Here is a 17319-nt window from a genome sequence, read left to right on the forward strand (position 1 = left end):
ATCTCAGCGGATATTTAACTTAGAAATACTGAATCTTTCGTGTGAGTTTGGTTCTTGAGCACAGGGTGTCCGTATAAAAAGTTGACATATTTATTTTGATAACTATAAAACCTCTTACAACATGAACGACATATCTGAGTACAAGACGTTATTTGGATATTGTCTATCTGAATGAATGAATGAACGCCAGGGTCTCTGCCACCGGACTTATCCCGTTGCCGAGATCTCTTCCAGCCCAGCTTCGTGGCAGAGTCTGGAACAAAGTGAGGGCACCTAACAGTCTGAGTGTGTGGCTAGTGTTGTGCCTGATATTTAGTTCTGCCATCTATACTTCAAATTGTGAGTGAAGTGTAATGATTGAATATTTGTAACGTTGTAGGCCTGTTGCTCTCTGTGGCGAGACGTTTTAACGGGGAGATTGGCTCGCATTCGCGCCTTGAAGTTGGGAACCACAGAAAACCAACTTCAGCCGACCACCACTATGGGGTTCGAACCCGGATCCTCGCATCGCGAGTCCGTCACTATAACCACTCGACCACCACAGCGGCGGATACTGTCTATCTGGAAGTATGCCTCTAGGATCAACGGTTCACCTGTCAAATACCATACGTCCTATTACCTGTTCACCCCCTATATATGTGAACAAATGAATCAATGGTTAAATAATATTTTTAATGATATTTTTACTAGAGCATTAGTTTTCACCATGTAAAGAGGTAGGATATCCTCTCTTAACGTCAATTTTTTAATAGAAAACGTAAATTTGCAGCGTTACCTTTACAGACACGACGTGTCCAGCTCTTCTTCTATCGATGACACATTTCATTCTGAAATATATATCGGCAATTGCGTCATTTCCGACAGCTGGACAAACCAACGAGATATGGAAACCATTATTTTTTATCATCCTTCTCTTTTTATGTTTCTTTTTATGGTGCTTTAGCCTTGGACAGTATATTTTTTATGATCGTAGCGATGAAATCCACATAAATATTTGTCAGCTACCGGTACGTTTACGATGACCAATCCTTGAAATACGTCGTATCATCGTATAGCAAAGCGCCCACGAAAGAGGGGGAAAAACTATAGGAAAATATGGTTCCTGCTGGATGATATAAAGTTTTTCTTTCTTTTTGATGCTGTTTTATAGTATATATATATATACTCTCTGAGTATTTATTATTTTTTAAATAATATATACCGTTTTCCCGTTTTATACAAAAAATGATAAATACATTTTTTTTGTCGGTAGAATCGTTCGAAACACGGTGAAATCGGTAACGGTTGAAAGGAATTCAGATGCCGACGCAATGTAACGTACAATACATGTGTAGCGTCACCGAAATTGTCAATAAAGACCAAAACCAAAAGTTTGTAATCGATTTTCGATGTGGAGGGTGTAAAAGTCTTAAAAACTTGGAAAAATGTTTTATTCGCCAAAACACACACATTGCTTAAGGGTTGGGTGGGAGTTCTCCTACCTTTTAACATGGTGAAAAACTATGCTGTAGTGGAAATATCATTAAAAATATTAATTAACCATTGATACGCATATTTTCGATTGTATGTTCTATCCTATGCCAGTACAAAAGTTCACATATCTTTAATACATAATATTTGGCAAATTTTCAACGAAAATGCATTGTTAACAGCTTGAAAGCATGATAAATTAGCATGCCATATCAATGTAATCAAATAAAAATCAATTGGAAATAAAGGAAACTGTTCACTTCATTAAATGGCGGAAAAGATTTGTGATCCATTCAGTAAATATTTGAGTAATAAAAAAAAATATGTTTTTTTGAATTTTTAAAATTTAAATAAAACTGACTCAATGAAATCTCAAAATTTTCATCACTTTATGATCTGAACAGTTTCCCTTATTTTGAGATAACTTCTATTCAATTAAACTGATGCCATTCTATTTTATTGTGGGTACGAGTTGTTAACAATGCATTTTTTTGTTGTCGAAAATTTGTGAAAAATAAAGCATCAGAAATACACGTAAAACTTTTCACTAGCATAGGATTGCATATACAGGGTGATTATAAAAAAACTATCCCGACATATGGGCCCCTAACTATCATACCATTCACAGAAACTGAATGAAATTTTGGCATAAGGTATTTTGAGGTATGCGCTCAAGAATGAAATGGAAAACAACAGTGTCACTCTAACAGTTACGGTTACAGTGAGAAAATTTCGAAAATATCAAACGGCAACACCAAGTTTTTTGTATTGGAATGTGATTTCCATTGTGAAAAACCCTAAATAGCGTTCGAACGGCAACTGTAGCATGAAAATCGCCGGCGTTAGATAGGCTAAAAGTGAGGACAACCAATAAGGACAGAGAATCAGCATAAAATAAAGCGTTTTATTGTGTTTCACAAATTTTCCACATGACCTTGTGGAGGACTAATCAGGATGGGATCGAAGAAACGGTGTGACGAATGAAACGAACATTAATGCTCTGGTGCACGGCAAAGTCCTTTTTACTTTTTCCTTGCCTAGCTCCGGGCATTTTCGTGCTACAGGTGCCATTCCAACGCTATTTAGTGTTTTTCAGTATGGAGATCGCATTCCAATACAAAAAACTTGGTGTTGCCGTTTGATATTTTCGAAATTTTCTCACTGTAACCGTAACTGTTAGAGTGACACTGTTGTTTTCCATATCATTCTTGAGCGCATACCTCAAAATACCTCATGCCAAAATTTCATTCAGTTTCTGTGAATGGTATGATAGTTAGGGGCCCATATCTCGGGATAGTTTTTTTATAATCACCCCGTATAATCAAATGTATGTATACTAATTTTGAAATATATCTATAGTTAAATAATATTTTTAATGATGTTTCTATGAGAGTATAGTTTCTCACAATGTTGAAAAGTAGGAGAACCCTGAAAAATTATACCGTTTTCCCGTTTAATAAAATCTATAAATATATATAAATATAATAAATAATTTTTTTTTACTGTAGTAAGAAAATCGTCGACTCTCGGTGAAATCGGTAATGGTTGGAAGAAATTCAGATGCCGGCAACATGTACAATGCATGTGACACGTCACTGAAAACGTGTCAGTAGTAAAAACCAAAACCATTATAAATGTTCGATTTCCGATGAGTAGTAATATAAAAAGCTGAAACGCGTGAGAAAATGTCTTTATTGATGAAATGCATTAAAAGCTATAGAAAATCGATGGCGAAGTGTTTAAGATTAGAGAACACTCTTGTAATACCCCATATCCTTAAATATAATATAACTGTAATTACATTAGAATATTTCTCTCGATAATATCGATCTTGTTTATGCTGGAAGAAATTTAGGAGCTTCATGCTAATGCTTGTTAAATATTTTATGCAATAATATTGATTTATTGATTGTTAAGGGTTTCAAGAGTTCAATTATACCGTTGATATGTATGAGGAATATTTATAGATAACATTAGTTAGAAGAAATTCAATTGTTTCGTGTTTTACTCATGCAATTACTCCTGCATTTTAATAAATTTCATGAAAATTATATCATAAGGTTCGATTGATGAAACCTATTCGAATTGATTAGGTTATTAATCGAATAGGTTTAATAATATAATTCTGTAATTAATTTATCATAATTTCAATTCTGTTGTAGAACTTCATAAACAACATTATTCTCAATCCTTTAAGTACCATTGACGTGATATCTCGCCTCCCTAAAAACCTCTTATTTTACTATTTAGACTATGCATCTACATATATGACCACCGCTCTGTCTGAAAGAGAAGATATGAGCAGGTTGTCAAAAATACTGTGCGTGTGTGTTGTTAAAACGTGAAGGTTGTTTCCGTGTAATGCTTGTTAGATTGCTGCCATCTACTTTTCTAATTATGAGCAAGTGTAATAATTGAATATGTGTACCGTTGCAGGCATTTTTCTCTCTGTGGTGAGACCTTTTAACAAAGAGATCGGCTAGCATTCGAGCCTTGATGTTGGGAACCACAGGAAACCAACTTTAGTCAACCACCACTGTGTTGCCGGTGGGGTTCGAACTCGGGCTCTTTGTAATGTGAGTCCGCTACTATGACCACTCGACTGCCAGTGGCGCTCGTCATTGCCGAAATAAGAGGGTTTCAAGGAAGCGACACATATAGTCGGCCAAGCTTAATCGGAAAACGGATAACCCGCTTAAACGGATGTAAATTCCCTTGGCACAAAAATGTCTCCCACAGAGACAATGTTAAAGTTCCTCACTTAATATGATAATTTCAACGGTTTTTCCCCCACGTAATCGAATATTACGCTTCATGTCTCAACCGTTAATACACATCAACCACTCTATACACATATTTTTATTGAATGAAACATATGGAATTTATGAAGTTTTTGTTTAAGATAAACGCATCTGAGAGAGAGTAAATACTGGCCTCTAAGTATTCAAGTTGTCGTCAATACGACATTTGATACCTTCATTTTTGTTCTCTTTTGAGCCAATAGAGAGCGCTATTTTTCCTAATGAAAAGTAAAAATCCTTGGTATAACGGTGATTGCAACTGAATATAATTTTAATTTCATTTTTGATGTCAGATTTATATTGGAGAAGCTTTATAAATATGGTGAAAAAATTCTTAAGTAGAAATATTATTAAAAATATTATTTATCTATTTATTTACGGTGGATCCCACTTATAACGTTTCTCAAGAAACAGCGAATAAAAAACGTTATAAGCGGGAAATGCCTATAAGAATTATCAGGCAGTTTTATTTCACCGACCAGTTTTTTTTTATGCAGTTTTTTTAGTTTATTAACAAAAATAATGGAACATATAGAGATTTAATAGGAAGAAATCATGTATTTGCTGTTCCATTAAGTATTTACGTGCATTATACAGGATGTAGTTTGTAGGGAAAGCAAAAAATTAGAAAAAAAAAATCTTACATTTGGAATGATGCGCAATGCATCTTTTAACCCAGGATGGTGTTTAACGTGCTGGGAGGCAAATTGTTCTTTTTTGCTGTTGTAATTCTCGAAAGCAAATGGTCATTATCTACAAATTTAAGAATTTTTATTTTTTTCCTCTAAAAACTTAGAGCTTATTTTTTTTTCAACTTGTTCAGAGACATTTTGACTCGAACTGCGCACGGCAAAATCTAACGCTTTTACTTCTCCATTTCCCGAAATTTCAAAGGTCATGAAAGGATCGTATTGTGGCGGTTCTGTGAAGAATTAAATTCCAGGAAGTACAGTTGAGAAAAATACGACTTTCCTTATCTAGAAAAGCTGCTTTTAAATGCTACTTGATACTGGCGTCTGAAAATCTGTCAGGTCGTTTATGTTTTGTGTACACGTCATTATTTTGCGGCTTGATTTTGTGTCAATGGATTCAGATGTAGACGAGAAGACCCACCGTTGTATTCCTTTGTTACGCGCACACGTCGTCTACTACCATCATGAGAAGATTTTTTGGAAGGAATCAATTTTTGGAATCGATCTAACACTGCAAACTTAATACCAAAGGAAAATAAAATTTACCCCTTCTGAGAAAGTTTTCTAGTCCTTATATGTTATTCTCTATATTCAGTGACATAACTTCGATCACCCTGGTATATGCGAACAGTGGTAAGGGCAGTTTATGCTCTGCACACTATTGTTGAACAAAGTAAGATAATAAAAATAAAACCTTAAAAAAAAAAAAAGAACTTTTCGGTCGATTCTTTTTGTACCGAAAAAAATAACCGGCTTCCACCTCTAGGTTTCACATAATAGTAAATGACTAGCACACAGAAATAACCATCATTTTCATTTCTTTGCCTGTGAGAAAGGAGAAAAAGTACGCTATTTTCAAGGGAGGATCTCGATGTGAATTTTTCGAACGTTGAAAGTGGGAATAGCAAAAAATTCAAACATTGTATCCGGAATCAGTTAGCATTATTAACACATTGTTGACCGGGCACGAGTAAACTCGTGTCGTCATGCCAAAACATTACTGACCGGCCACAAGTGAACTCGTGGTCGGTGCGCCTTTGTTTCGCGTCAGCTTCGTTCGGTCAGGGCATTGTTGTAGAGCATAGAGTGTAATTGTTGTTCAGCATACCTTTAGTATTTCTGCAACGGCTCCTTACAATGATCCACCCAACATAGTTTCCGGACAGCTAAGAGACCACGTTTTAGAAAAAATAGTCACTGGTAGAAAAAAAAATCCAACTAGAACGTGTAAAGAATGCTCTTCAAAAGGAAAACGCAGCGAAACAAGATATATTTTCAAAACCTGTTGTGTACCATTACACGTAGGTCATTGCTACACCGCTTATCATACCAAAAAGGAATATTAAAAATGAAATATTGAATAAAACTCATTTATATATTTAACCATTATAAAAAAGTTTATTTAAATTGTTTCACTTCCACATCCAATTTCCGAAATAATAGCCGGTGATGAGATAAACTCTGAGAAAAAATGCCGGTCAACAATGTGTTAACATTATAAATATACGAAAAAAGTAAAATTCACAAAAATTGCCGTGCCAAGTTAAACGTTATAAGCGGGATCGACTGTATTTCACATTTTTATAACATATATTTGATTGTATATGCTATTCTATGCCAGTACGAAAATTTTACACATCTCTAATACTTAAAATTTTACAAATTTTCAAGAAATGCATTAAAAACAGTTTGCACGCATGATAAAATTGCAGGAAATCAATACAGTTAAATAATAAACTATTCAAAATAAAGAAACCTGTTTACAAACCATAAGATGATGAAAAAGATTCAGATTTTTTTTATAGACTCAACCTCATTCAAAATTAAGTTTTAAATTTGAAAAATTAAAAAAAAGTTCCGATTTTCTTATAACTGAAGTACTTATAAATGAATCTCTAATCTTTTTCGCCATTTTATGTGAAGCAAACAGTATCTCTTATTTCGAATAAATTATTATTCAATTTCGTTGATGTCATTCTACTTTATCATGCACGCAAGAAGTTTTTAATACGTGTTTTTTTTAAATTTTGTAAAAAATTAAGTGTTCAAGAAATGTAAAATTTTGTGCTAGCACAGAACAGCATATGTGGCACATGTGGAAAATTTGAAATAAATCAATAGATAAATAATATTTTTAGCAATACTTCTACATAAGAACGTTTTTACCATGTTAAAAAATAGGAAACCCTTTAATAATTGATCCTTCATCAGTTTTCAAAAATACACAAACTATACTAACCTTGTAGAATGACAATTGAATTGTTCCTTACATAATCGGATATTCTGTGCTGGAATCATTGATATCCGCTTAGGTGAGGTCGATTGTATCTCGTGATCGTCGAAATAAAAAGCATCAAGTTAGGCAAGATATCTCGTCAATGCCGCTGTAAGGGTTAATCTACCCATACGAAATTAAACTCAATAGATAGAAAATATCCTTTCGATACTCTCTCAAATCATAGAGAGATTCATTCATTTCGATTGAAAAGACAACAACGGTTACGGTAAAAATGGATACCACGCTCATAACGTTCAATGCCAATTCATCGAGCGGGAAAAATCCGAAGTTATCATTAATGACAATGCTGATATTTTGGTGACTAGGCAAAAAAATCAATCACGATGACATACATCACTTCATCTAGACAGGTTCAATCATAGAGAGAGGGGGCTATTTTTATGGCTTTGAAGATAATATGTTTCCAGCATATATTGTCATAAATGCTGATGCTGCATATTTGCTCTTTATAGTCAGTGCTTTCACTGTGCCGCAACATCACAATAACAACCTATATTTTTCTCTCATTATACAGGATGTCCTGTAAGTGCTAATGCAGCCTTTATCTCATCAACCATCCGTTGTAGAGGCATAGTTTCAGTTTAAAAAATGCTCAACAGGCATTCAAATATTACCCTGTGCACCAGTTTCTGGAATGAAAATATAGCGTGTCGCAAAATAAGCAATTTAAATATTTATACGGTTCCCCATGTCCTATAACTCCCAACAAGAAAATTGTTGCCCTGTCTCTTCCGAGCCAAAGAAAACAAATTCCCCGTCTCCAAGTGCAATATTTGCTGATATCTTCGATTGAAAAAAATCGAAGAAGAGATAGGAAAGGACAGCAATAAACGGGGAAAAGGAAGCGTTGTCCGTCACTTTTTGCTGTTCTTTCATAACTTTTCTGCGATATTCGAATTCAAATACCTTAGCGAATACTTCACTTAAAAACACGGTGTTTTTTCTGTTGGCCTCAGGAGATACAGGACAATAACTTTCTAGTTCAAAGACGGTATAAAAATTTATTATTTTATGATACACTATAATCTAAAGCCATTTTTTCCTAGGAGCAGGTTTCTACACCGCCTGCAGCGTTAAAACGCTTATTGGTAAAAAAAAAACCTGAATTTCAGGTTTTAACCAATCAGCATTTTCACGCTGCACACGGCGCAGAAATTCTACTTCTAGGAAAACCTGGTTTAACTCTCAAAACTGGTGCAGGGTAATTTGTGAAAGCGTTTTGAGCATTTTTCAAACTGGAATCCTATCTCTACGACGGACGCTTGACGAGTTGACGCATTAGCACTTACAGGACACCCTGTATATGGAAGACACCTCTAAACCTATGTATAAATTCCGATTTATATATATGCATCGATTGTTTTTTTGACCAAAGTAAGATTTCAACAACTTTCTCGACAACAATAAGGCTTCATGTGCAAAATATATCTATAAATCGAAATTTATATTTATAAATGTATTTTTTCGGACGTCCATCAAACTGACGATCAACTATTAATACCGGAATTCGAGCGAGAAAAAATTTTCTATTCATAACGTATGATATGCACCGAGAGAACGTAATAAATTCCCCTCTTATTAATAAATGGGACGTCCATTACTCAATCTCTGACCGGTGGTCACGCGTTCGTAGTTCCGATGACGAAGTTCATTACGTATTCAGCTCTTGGTGCTAAACCTCTTGTTCGTGTTTGTTTGTGAAGCGGAACCTCTCGTCGAAATTTTTTATTTTATGTTATTATTTTTTGACAAGTGTAGGTCACGACATTTCGGTCGTGTACGTGGACAAAAACGTTACACGACATTGCGTTATTGGTTACCAGAGTGTTCGGCAGGAGCAGTTACTTTTAGATTAGTAATGTCGTGCCACATCGCGATGATATTTATATGCTTGTCCTGGAACGTTGTGTCTGAAATATTTATTGGTAACTATCAATAGCTATAAAATAAATGCGAAGGTTTTTAACAGCTTGCTGGTGCGAAGATGAATTTGGGAACGAGAGAAAATTCAACTGCCATTGCGGGGAATCGAACCCACACATCCTCTCACTTGCTGGGTGAGCGCCGTAGACCACAAAGGCAACGAATCTCCCCATCTTTAATTTGAGCTCGTGTGCACTGAGCCGGACCCCGTACATAGACGGTCGGACCTAATTCAGATCAAAGCTCAGTCGCTTGTCAGTCCACTTATCAGTCACCATCTGGTGGCAGTGTCAGCAGTTGTGAGCTCCGGTCTGAATTAGACCCGACTGTCCATGTACGGTCCCGTTCAGTGCACACGAGCTCTAAGGAAAGATTGTTGGAAGGTTTGTTACATGAAAAGGCAACATAATTAAATGGGTTGGGTAATATTATTTGTCGATTGATGATAGTGTTATTGTTCGGAAAATTTTCTAATGTTCTCGACAACAAAGTGAACTTAGCAAGAAGGTTTTCAGTAACAAAATGAATTTAAGAAAAATATTATCGACGACAATAAGATCTGACCAGCTCCGTAAACAACAATAAGATTTGAACAGTTTTTATGAACAACAATAGAATTTGAACAGTTTTATGAACAACAATAGAATTTGAACAGTTTTATGGATAACAATAGAATTTGAACAGTTTTATGGACAGCAATAAGATTTGAACACTTTTATGGACAACAATAGAATTTGAACAGTTTTATGGACAACAATAGAATTTGAACAGTTTTATGGAGAACAATAAGATTAGAACAGTTTTATGAACAACAATAAGATCTGAACAGTTTTATGGGCAACAATAAGATTTGAACAGTTTTATGGAAAACAATAAGATTTTAACAATGTTCTCGAATACAGAATGAATTTGCCCCACCCCTCAAGAATGCTTTCGATAATAAAAATCAATTTAAGAAAAATATTCAACAAAATGAATGAATCGGCATAGCGGAGAAACACAGTTAAGAAAAACAAAATTGTTTAATATTGGAGTTATTCACACTTAGAATAGGAAATACATTCCTTAGGAAGTAATTATCCCGAAAAAATCTGTTATAGCTGGGCACTCGAAAAACACGTGCTCCCCATTATAGACAAGAATAGCAACATAAGTTAACCCAAAATGTGACATTTTTGGGTTAACTTACGTTGCTATTCTTGTCTATTATCTCGCGCAAAAGGAAAATTTTTTCTACGTGTACCGATGCTTCACTTTCACGCAGATTACAAAAGCTGTGCATATATCCAGAAGCTTAACTACGAAATAGTCTAATAACTAGCAATCCAAAACGAAGCTGCGCTAATAAGCGCTTAAAATGTACTTCTGAGTTGGTCAATAAATAGTCTTCCATACATGAAAACGTTTTAATCAATCTTCAACGTTTTTCCAGTCACGAGTACTGCCTGTACCATCGTAAAAAAAAAAATCGCACCCTTACGGCAAGTTTAGCATATGAATGTATGAAATAAGGATGATTTCAATCCTTGAATGCAATTCCGTGGTGTTTGGTCAGAACATATCTCCAAAAAATGGCTTTTCGATCTCAAGCCTAGCTAATTACAGCTAATTAGAAGTGAGATAAATGCACAAATACGTGCGTACGGCTGAACAACATGCTGATGTATGATATTTTCATTCGTATCTGTTTCGTGTATGCTTTATTTTTGATTTTTAAATGACAATGAAAATGCTTATATCTCAAAAATGTGATTTTTGAGTTATGTTTTGACCAAACACCACAGAATTTCCACAAGGTGTTTAATTGGAGAACTGGACAAATTGCCCGTGAGCACAAAATAAGATACGTGTATCGAGCACTCTGGGTACTTCAAGGAGCACCGTGGTGCTCGCGAGGTAACGAGTTGAGGATGCCTGATCTATAGGGTGTCATGTAAGTGCTTATGTGGCCTTTATCTCATCAACCGTTCGTTGTGGTGGCATGGTTTTAATTTGGAAAATGCTCAAAATTTGTTCAAAAATCACTCTGTAGCTTCTCCTAATAGCCTGTCGAAAATCACCGTGTACTAGTTTTCAGAGTGAAAATGCAGTGAGTCACAAAATAAACAATCTAAACTTTTATATGTCCCCCCCGTCTTCTAACTTCCAATAAGGAAGTCGTCATCCTGTTTTTCTCACTCCAACAAAAAGAGATCCTATGTTTTTAACTGCAATATTCGCTGAGATACTCGAATTCCAAAATCAGAGAAAAGTTGGGAAAGAGCAACACAAATAGGGAAAACAAGTGTTGTCCGTTAGTTTATGCTGTTCTTTCCCAAATGTTCTTCGATTTTCGAATTCAAATACCTCAGTGAATACTTGCAGTTTAGAAACGTGGAACTCTTTCTACTGGGTTCAAGACAGACAGGGCAACAGCTTTCTAATTGGAAAATAGAGAAGATGGGGGACCGTATAAGAATCTAGATTTTTTATTTTGCGACACATTGTATTTTCATTCTCAAAAATGGTACAGGGTAATTTTTCAACGCATTTTTAGCATTTCTGAAACTGGAATCATACCCCTCTATGACGGACGGTTGATGAGATAAAGGCCGCATCAGCACGTACAGGGCACTCTTTACAACACACTGCGGAACAGCAAGTTTGTAAAATCTTCATTATATATTTCTGTTCACTTTGCGAAATCAACCTTTTTAGGACGTAGCATATGCGATGTTTAATCACGACAGGATCGGGGATGAACTTTAAAAAAGCTGTATATCCACACACACACACACTATCACCAAAAACGTCCCAAATCATTTTTTGTATCGCAGTCATTTAGAACCTTGTTGTATAGGTTTTTCAGGAGAAAATTCTCGAAAATCAATTACTTTTCATTTTTAAAATTAGAAATTGGAACTTTGTGAGCAGGATTTTTTTTTCTTTATGACTGATACCTGAGGGTTGTCCTAATTCGATACGGAGGAGATAACCAGGAATATATTTAGGCAGAGCATAGAAATTTCGAAATCTATGCTGGTTTCGTATCTCTTTCAGACCCTGGTGCCACTAATGTGTGGTTCGCTTATTCTCCCTGTAGATTTTTTTCTGGGATATAAGCCCTGAGTTAAAGGATTGTGTAAGTTTTGAGTTAGAAATAAGGTGAACATGAACTTTAGGGGACTTTCATCAGAGGGGCAGCACATAAATTTGAATTGCGGGGGAGGGGGCGGGGTTAAGAAAGCTTCCCAGAGAAAGTGCCTTTGGGAAAAGTGTAATTTATTATACAAAATGTAACAATGGAATTCTGGAAAAAAATTGTATGGGAAGATGAATATACCTTGCATCATCTTGGTTGAACAAATTTGAACGAATAAAGGTTTGCTGACATTTACGTTTCTAATGCATTTTTTGTGTATCAAAAATGCAAAAATGTTTTGAAAATTCCAAAATATGAATGTTCGGGACTGAAAGGGTGTATATATATATATATATAATAAAAGATGTACAAACATACATCTATTATACGTATCGTTTCTATCTTCCATTGTTAGGTTCATCATTTTGAAAACGCCACAGCAATTCGGAAGCACCCCCCGAGAAACCAAGCATTTTTCTATTACTAGTCCCGAAATTTCAAATGTTTCCGAAAATATTTCAGTTTATTTTTATTCAAAACTACATATCAAAAATACATGCGAAATGATAGTGAAAGAAAGAAAAACATGTACTGGATACACCAGTATATGAGTATATATGCTTATAACGGACATACATATGTATGAGCCATACCCAGAGAATATCGCATTTCATGTCTTTGTGGTTTCCTGAGTGTGTTGTGTTGTGCATCACACACACACAAAACACAATCTCGAAAAACTATCTACAGTTCTCATCCGCATGAAAAATTCAGGGAATACAGAATAACTTGATACATAACATACATTTATATTTGCGAGCGGTGGCAACAACCGCTAGATGGCGTAAACAAATCAAATCAATGCCGTTCCGGAAAGAGAAATAGTATTGAAAAGAAAAATCGACAATGACGCTTAGTTCAAACATGAAAGCAAGAAGCGTTTTCGGCACGTAAAAGCAAGATTTCGGCACGTCACGAACGCTTTTGAGCGTCACGAACTCGAGGGAAAAAAAAAGTAACTTTTTATTCATGTTAGAAATTCGAATTATACTCTTATGTGTTTTCCTCGCTTTAGAGAGGATTCCTCTTCGCAGATGGCCATAAAACTCTTTCGCGTGAGGAGATCCCTTGGTCATCTTCGAACTCGCAGCAAGTTTGTGAACGCTATGTAATAGCATTATCTAGAGACACGGAGTGAAAAGCAAGCTCAAAACCCGTTGTGGGGGTCCCGTAAGCGTTTATTTCTAGATGACTTATACACGAAACAATTTTGAAAGGTCTTCACATACAGTGCAATGGCTCGAGGGTAGACGATGATATGCGGCTGTCATACGTATTACGTTATTTAGCCGCTGAAAAGGGCAGTCGTCGACGACGCAAGCGTTAACGGTTGATGGCAGCAGCAGCAGCATCAGCAAAGAGGAGTGAGTCGTACGTTGCTAATGCTAGAGGCTATTCAGGAAATCGTGTCAGGAATATAAGTGATAGGAAGTATTTACCAGAACCCCCAACTGAAAGACATTGAGTTGAGTATCTCCTATCTGTCTGAGGGGTAATCGCGTGAAGATACGAAAAGAAACAACACTAAAGCCATTACAGCAATGAATGGTGATTTTCTGTTGCGGTATTTGTTTGTTTCTTTAGCTTTTTTTTGCGTCTTGGAAGCTTGATGCGATTAGGGCCTCTTGATGACAGAATGGGTTTCTGACAATACGTTCAAGTGGCATTTGAAAGGTATTCGTAAACCTTGGGCTGAATTTTGACAAGACTAATGAAATAAATGGCGGTCATTTAAAATAACTTTGCCGATATACGAGCCACTAGCGGCCGCAAAAATCAACGAATGAGTTGATTCTTTTTGCGCTGATTGTTCTTTTTCACACTATAAATTCAATACAGCGAGAGAAATCTGTGAGAAATCTGGCCTGGGGAGCTACTGTTGCAGGATGCGGGGCCATGCATGAGCTTGGTGGCCTAGACCGTAGCGTGCTTTCTCGAGGCCAACGGGAAAGATTTTTTTCAAGGGCCCTGTTGGCCTCGCCGTGGAAAAAGGAGGGGGTTCTGTTCCCCCCCCTCCCATTTTGCACATTATTTCAAATACGAAACTGCCAAAAAATTTTCCAAGAAATTACAAAATAAATGTAAATTTCTTGGCAAGGGCCATTCGGCTCGGAGCCACGCGTTGCTCCAGCCTAATGGGCCATTGCGGGCCTGTTGGTGGCCCACGGGCTTCATCGGAATTTGTCCCGCAATGCCTGAAAGGTCTAGAGCATAGTTTCCCAACCTTTTTTGTCCCATCGCCCCCTTCTTCAAAAATTTTTTTCTCCCACCGCGCCACAACGTAATCTAACCCATAGGATCCTATGTTATATTCGTAGCTTCCACCGCCCCCCTGGAACTTTCCATCGCCCCCAAGGGGGCGTTAACGCCCACTTTGGGAATCACTGGTCTAGAGCGATGGAATTGTCCGGGGGGGGGGGAACGATAGAAACTACGGGTATAGCATAGGATCCTATGGGTACGCTTGAGTTGAAGGGCGCGATGAGAGAAAAAAATTTCTGAGGACGGGGGTGATGGACCAAAAAATTTGCGAGACTGGTCTAGACATACAATATTGTATTAGCTATTACTAGGGTTCGTATTTCTGTCTTTGCATATATTTTTTATTTTCTTGCATATTTCGATATTTTTACGTATTAGAGAATATTTCAAAATTTTAAGGCATATTTCATGATTTTCGCAAAAAGTAATTTCCTTCCTCGCTATTGTGGTTCCCGCCTCTGACGAGTGCTGTTAGGGCTAGGATTTTTATGCACTAAAAATGAAATGTCATTGCTGATTGGTTGAGAAACCTGAATACAACCAATCAGCAATGTCATTGAATTTTTGGAGCATAGAAATACTAGCCCTAGGCCTAGATTAATCATCTGAATCTGTGTGAGTGATGGTAACTCGTGGGAAAAATTGGTTAAATGGGGAGAAATTTTTAGCTTTTGTGGAAAATTTTGAGAGTTTTTACCAAATAAAAAAAGAATTATTTATTTTCAATTTTGTGCTTTCCTAATGCCAAACACACTACTTGGCTAAGTAATTTTACCTATAGATGGCAGCACGTTATTCTGAATTTGGAGGGAAAAACTTGCTCAGAAGGGAAATTTCCGCCCGATGAGGTTAGTAAAATGAAGAATTTCTTTTCATGCAAACTAAAAAAGTAATGGTTTAAAATAGTTTGAACTACAATATTTTGCTAAAACTAATGCTATTTGAGATAGGAATGAAAAAATAAATATTTTTCGTTTTATAGGGCATATTTACAGTTTTTTAAGACCATAAATGCATATTTTATAGAACATTTTTAGAAGTTTTTAGAGCATAAAAATCCTAGCCCTAGCTATTATATATAATAGAACATATAAGAAATATCATTGAACTAGAGAAAACTTCTACTGCGACCTACCATACACAACAGTTATAATTTTTCGATTGAAATAGATCACCGGTTTTTGATTGATGTGGTGAATGAAATAATATAAGGTAACATTATATTCTATAAGTGATAATATTAACTGAATCATTTATAAGTTATTTATAGGTTTGACTCGGAATTTTAACAGTAATCGTTTCTTTATAATTGTAAAATAATCAGAATAAAACTTGCAGAGTAGGATAGAACCAAGAAAGACAATCCTTCTTAACTCTAATGATAACTGAACGCTAAAGACAATTTAACTTTACGGGTTTTACTCACATTATTTTGCAACGCAAAAACAGCAACTGCTGAAATTGAATAATTTAATTATTATTATTGCATGATAGATAGTTATTGATACCATAACATTGCTTTTTTTTATGCGGCGCGTGAATCGTAAACCGGTCTTCGATTTCAATCGAAGTATTATAAAAGTTGTATTTTTATTCGATAGGCGGCAGGAAAAAGTTTTAGTTCATTGATGCTTCTTATTGTGATAGAAGACTGTATTGTCTGCAGTTATTTTCAATATTTTCTAAAAGGCATATTTTTGCTGATAAAATTTTATCAGCAAACTTTTGTCCATCTATCTATCCAGGAAAGACACCGTTTCCTTTTTCATAGTGAATAAGTTTATAATAAGTTTATACAAAATTGATATTTAGTGTATGAGAATGAATGCTTCAGTACACGGAGTTATTTGCTGCGCAGAAAAAAAATTTCGCGTACTGTATAAAGCATGTTATTTTGTCATTCTGCACAGATATCCCGATGCTGTGCGTAGAGGAACAGGTCTGTACAGATGAAATAAAATACAATGTGCTCTCTCTCCCATCTGGAAAAAAAGATTACACACTTCATGTTGGAATAGGAAAAAAAGGGCACATTTTTCATGTTGAAATGAATTTTTCCCTTTCCCCGCGAGCATCTCCGGGCTAAACATGCCCCCCGCAGTTGTCGAGATAGGCTCCTCCCCCAGCCCCCGAGATCTTTGATGCTCAAAAAGTGAAAAACAGAAACAATGAGATTAATAATAAACAATAATAGAGTCTCCTTCCAGCCTTACCCTTGTGTGGCCATGCTGCCCACTCTAACGACTCAGAATGGATGTTCGATTTTGTACTCAGAAAATATATTCAACAAAAATTCATTTGGACTCCCTATGATTCAACGATTAACATCATGATTATTTCGGTTGAAGCATATTCCAGAGTTCTTGTAATGTTCTTCTGCTGATCGTTATAATAAAAGCTCTCTATTCGTGAATGTCTCCCAAATGGCTGACAGGGCGCCAGACTTGGGCCAACACATCGACGTTAGGGTCGTATTAAGTAACTGGAATGTGGATCCGAGAAAATACACTCGGTGGAAGTTACCTCATAAGCAAACGTAAAATTTCATATTTGTTTAAATGGTTAAACGGAGCAAGCTACTAAATACACAAATACTAATGACACTAATTATAAAGATAATTATGGAAATAATTCAGTCACATGGCAGTACATCAATTGTAAATAATAGTAATTGTAACAGGGTAGCAAAGC

The 17319-nt window shown here is 35.9% G+C and overlaps 1 protein-coding gene across 2 annotated transcripts in view; it reads right to left on the bottom strand.

Annotated features, from left to right (window-relative positions):
- The window catches only part of LOC149063857 (beta-1,4-galactosyltransferase galt-1-like), a 129259-nt gene that overhangs the window by 19515 nt on the left and 92425 nt on the right, over positions 1–17319 (bottom strand). The window contains exon 1 of one of the 2 annotated variants that reach the window (XM_089254999.1): positions 776–819. The exons of the other annotated variant lie outside the window; for it this stretch is intronic. The gene's annotated coding sequence lies outside the window, so the exon portion shown is untranslated. Of the gene's footprint in view, positions 1–775; positions 820–17319 lie in introns of those variants that run through there. 2 annotated transcript variants of the gene reach the window in all.

This window comes from Pholcus phalangioides, unplaced genomic scaffold, assembly GCF_987345545.1.
Source record: "Pholcus phalangioides strain wild (caught in Gottingen) unplaced genomic scaffold, Ppha-v1.0 ptg000042l_1, whole genome shotgun sequence".
NCBI classification, from domain to species: domain Eukaryota; kingdom Metazoa; phylum Arthropoda; class Arachnida; order Araneae; family Pholcidae; genus Pholcus; species Pholcus phalangioides.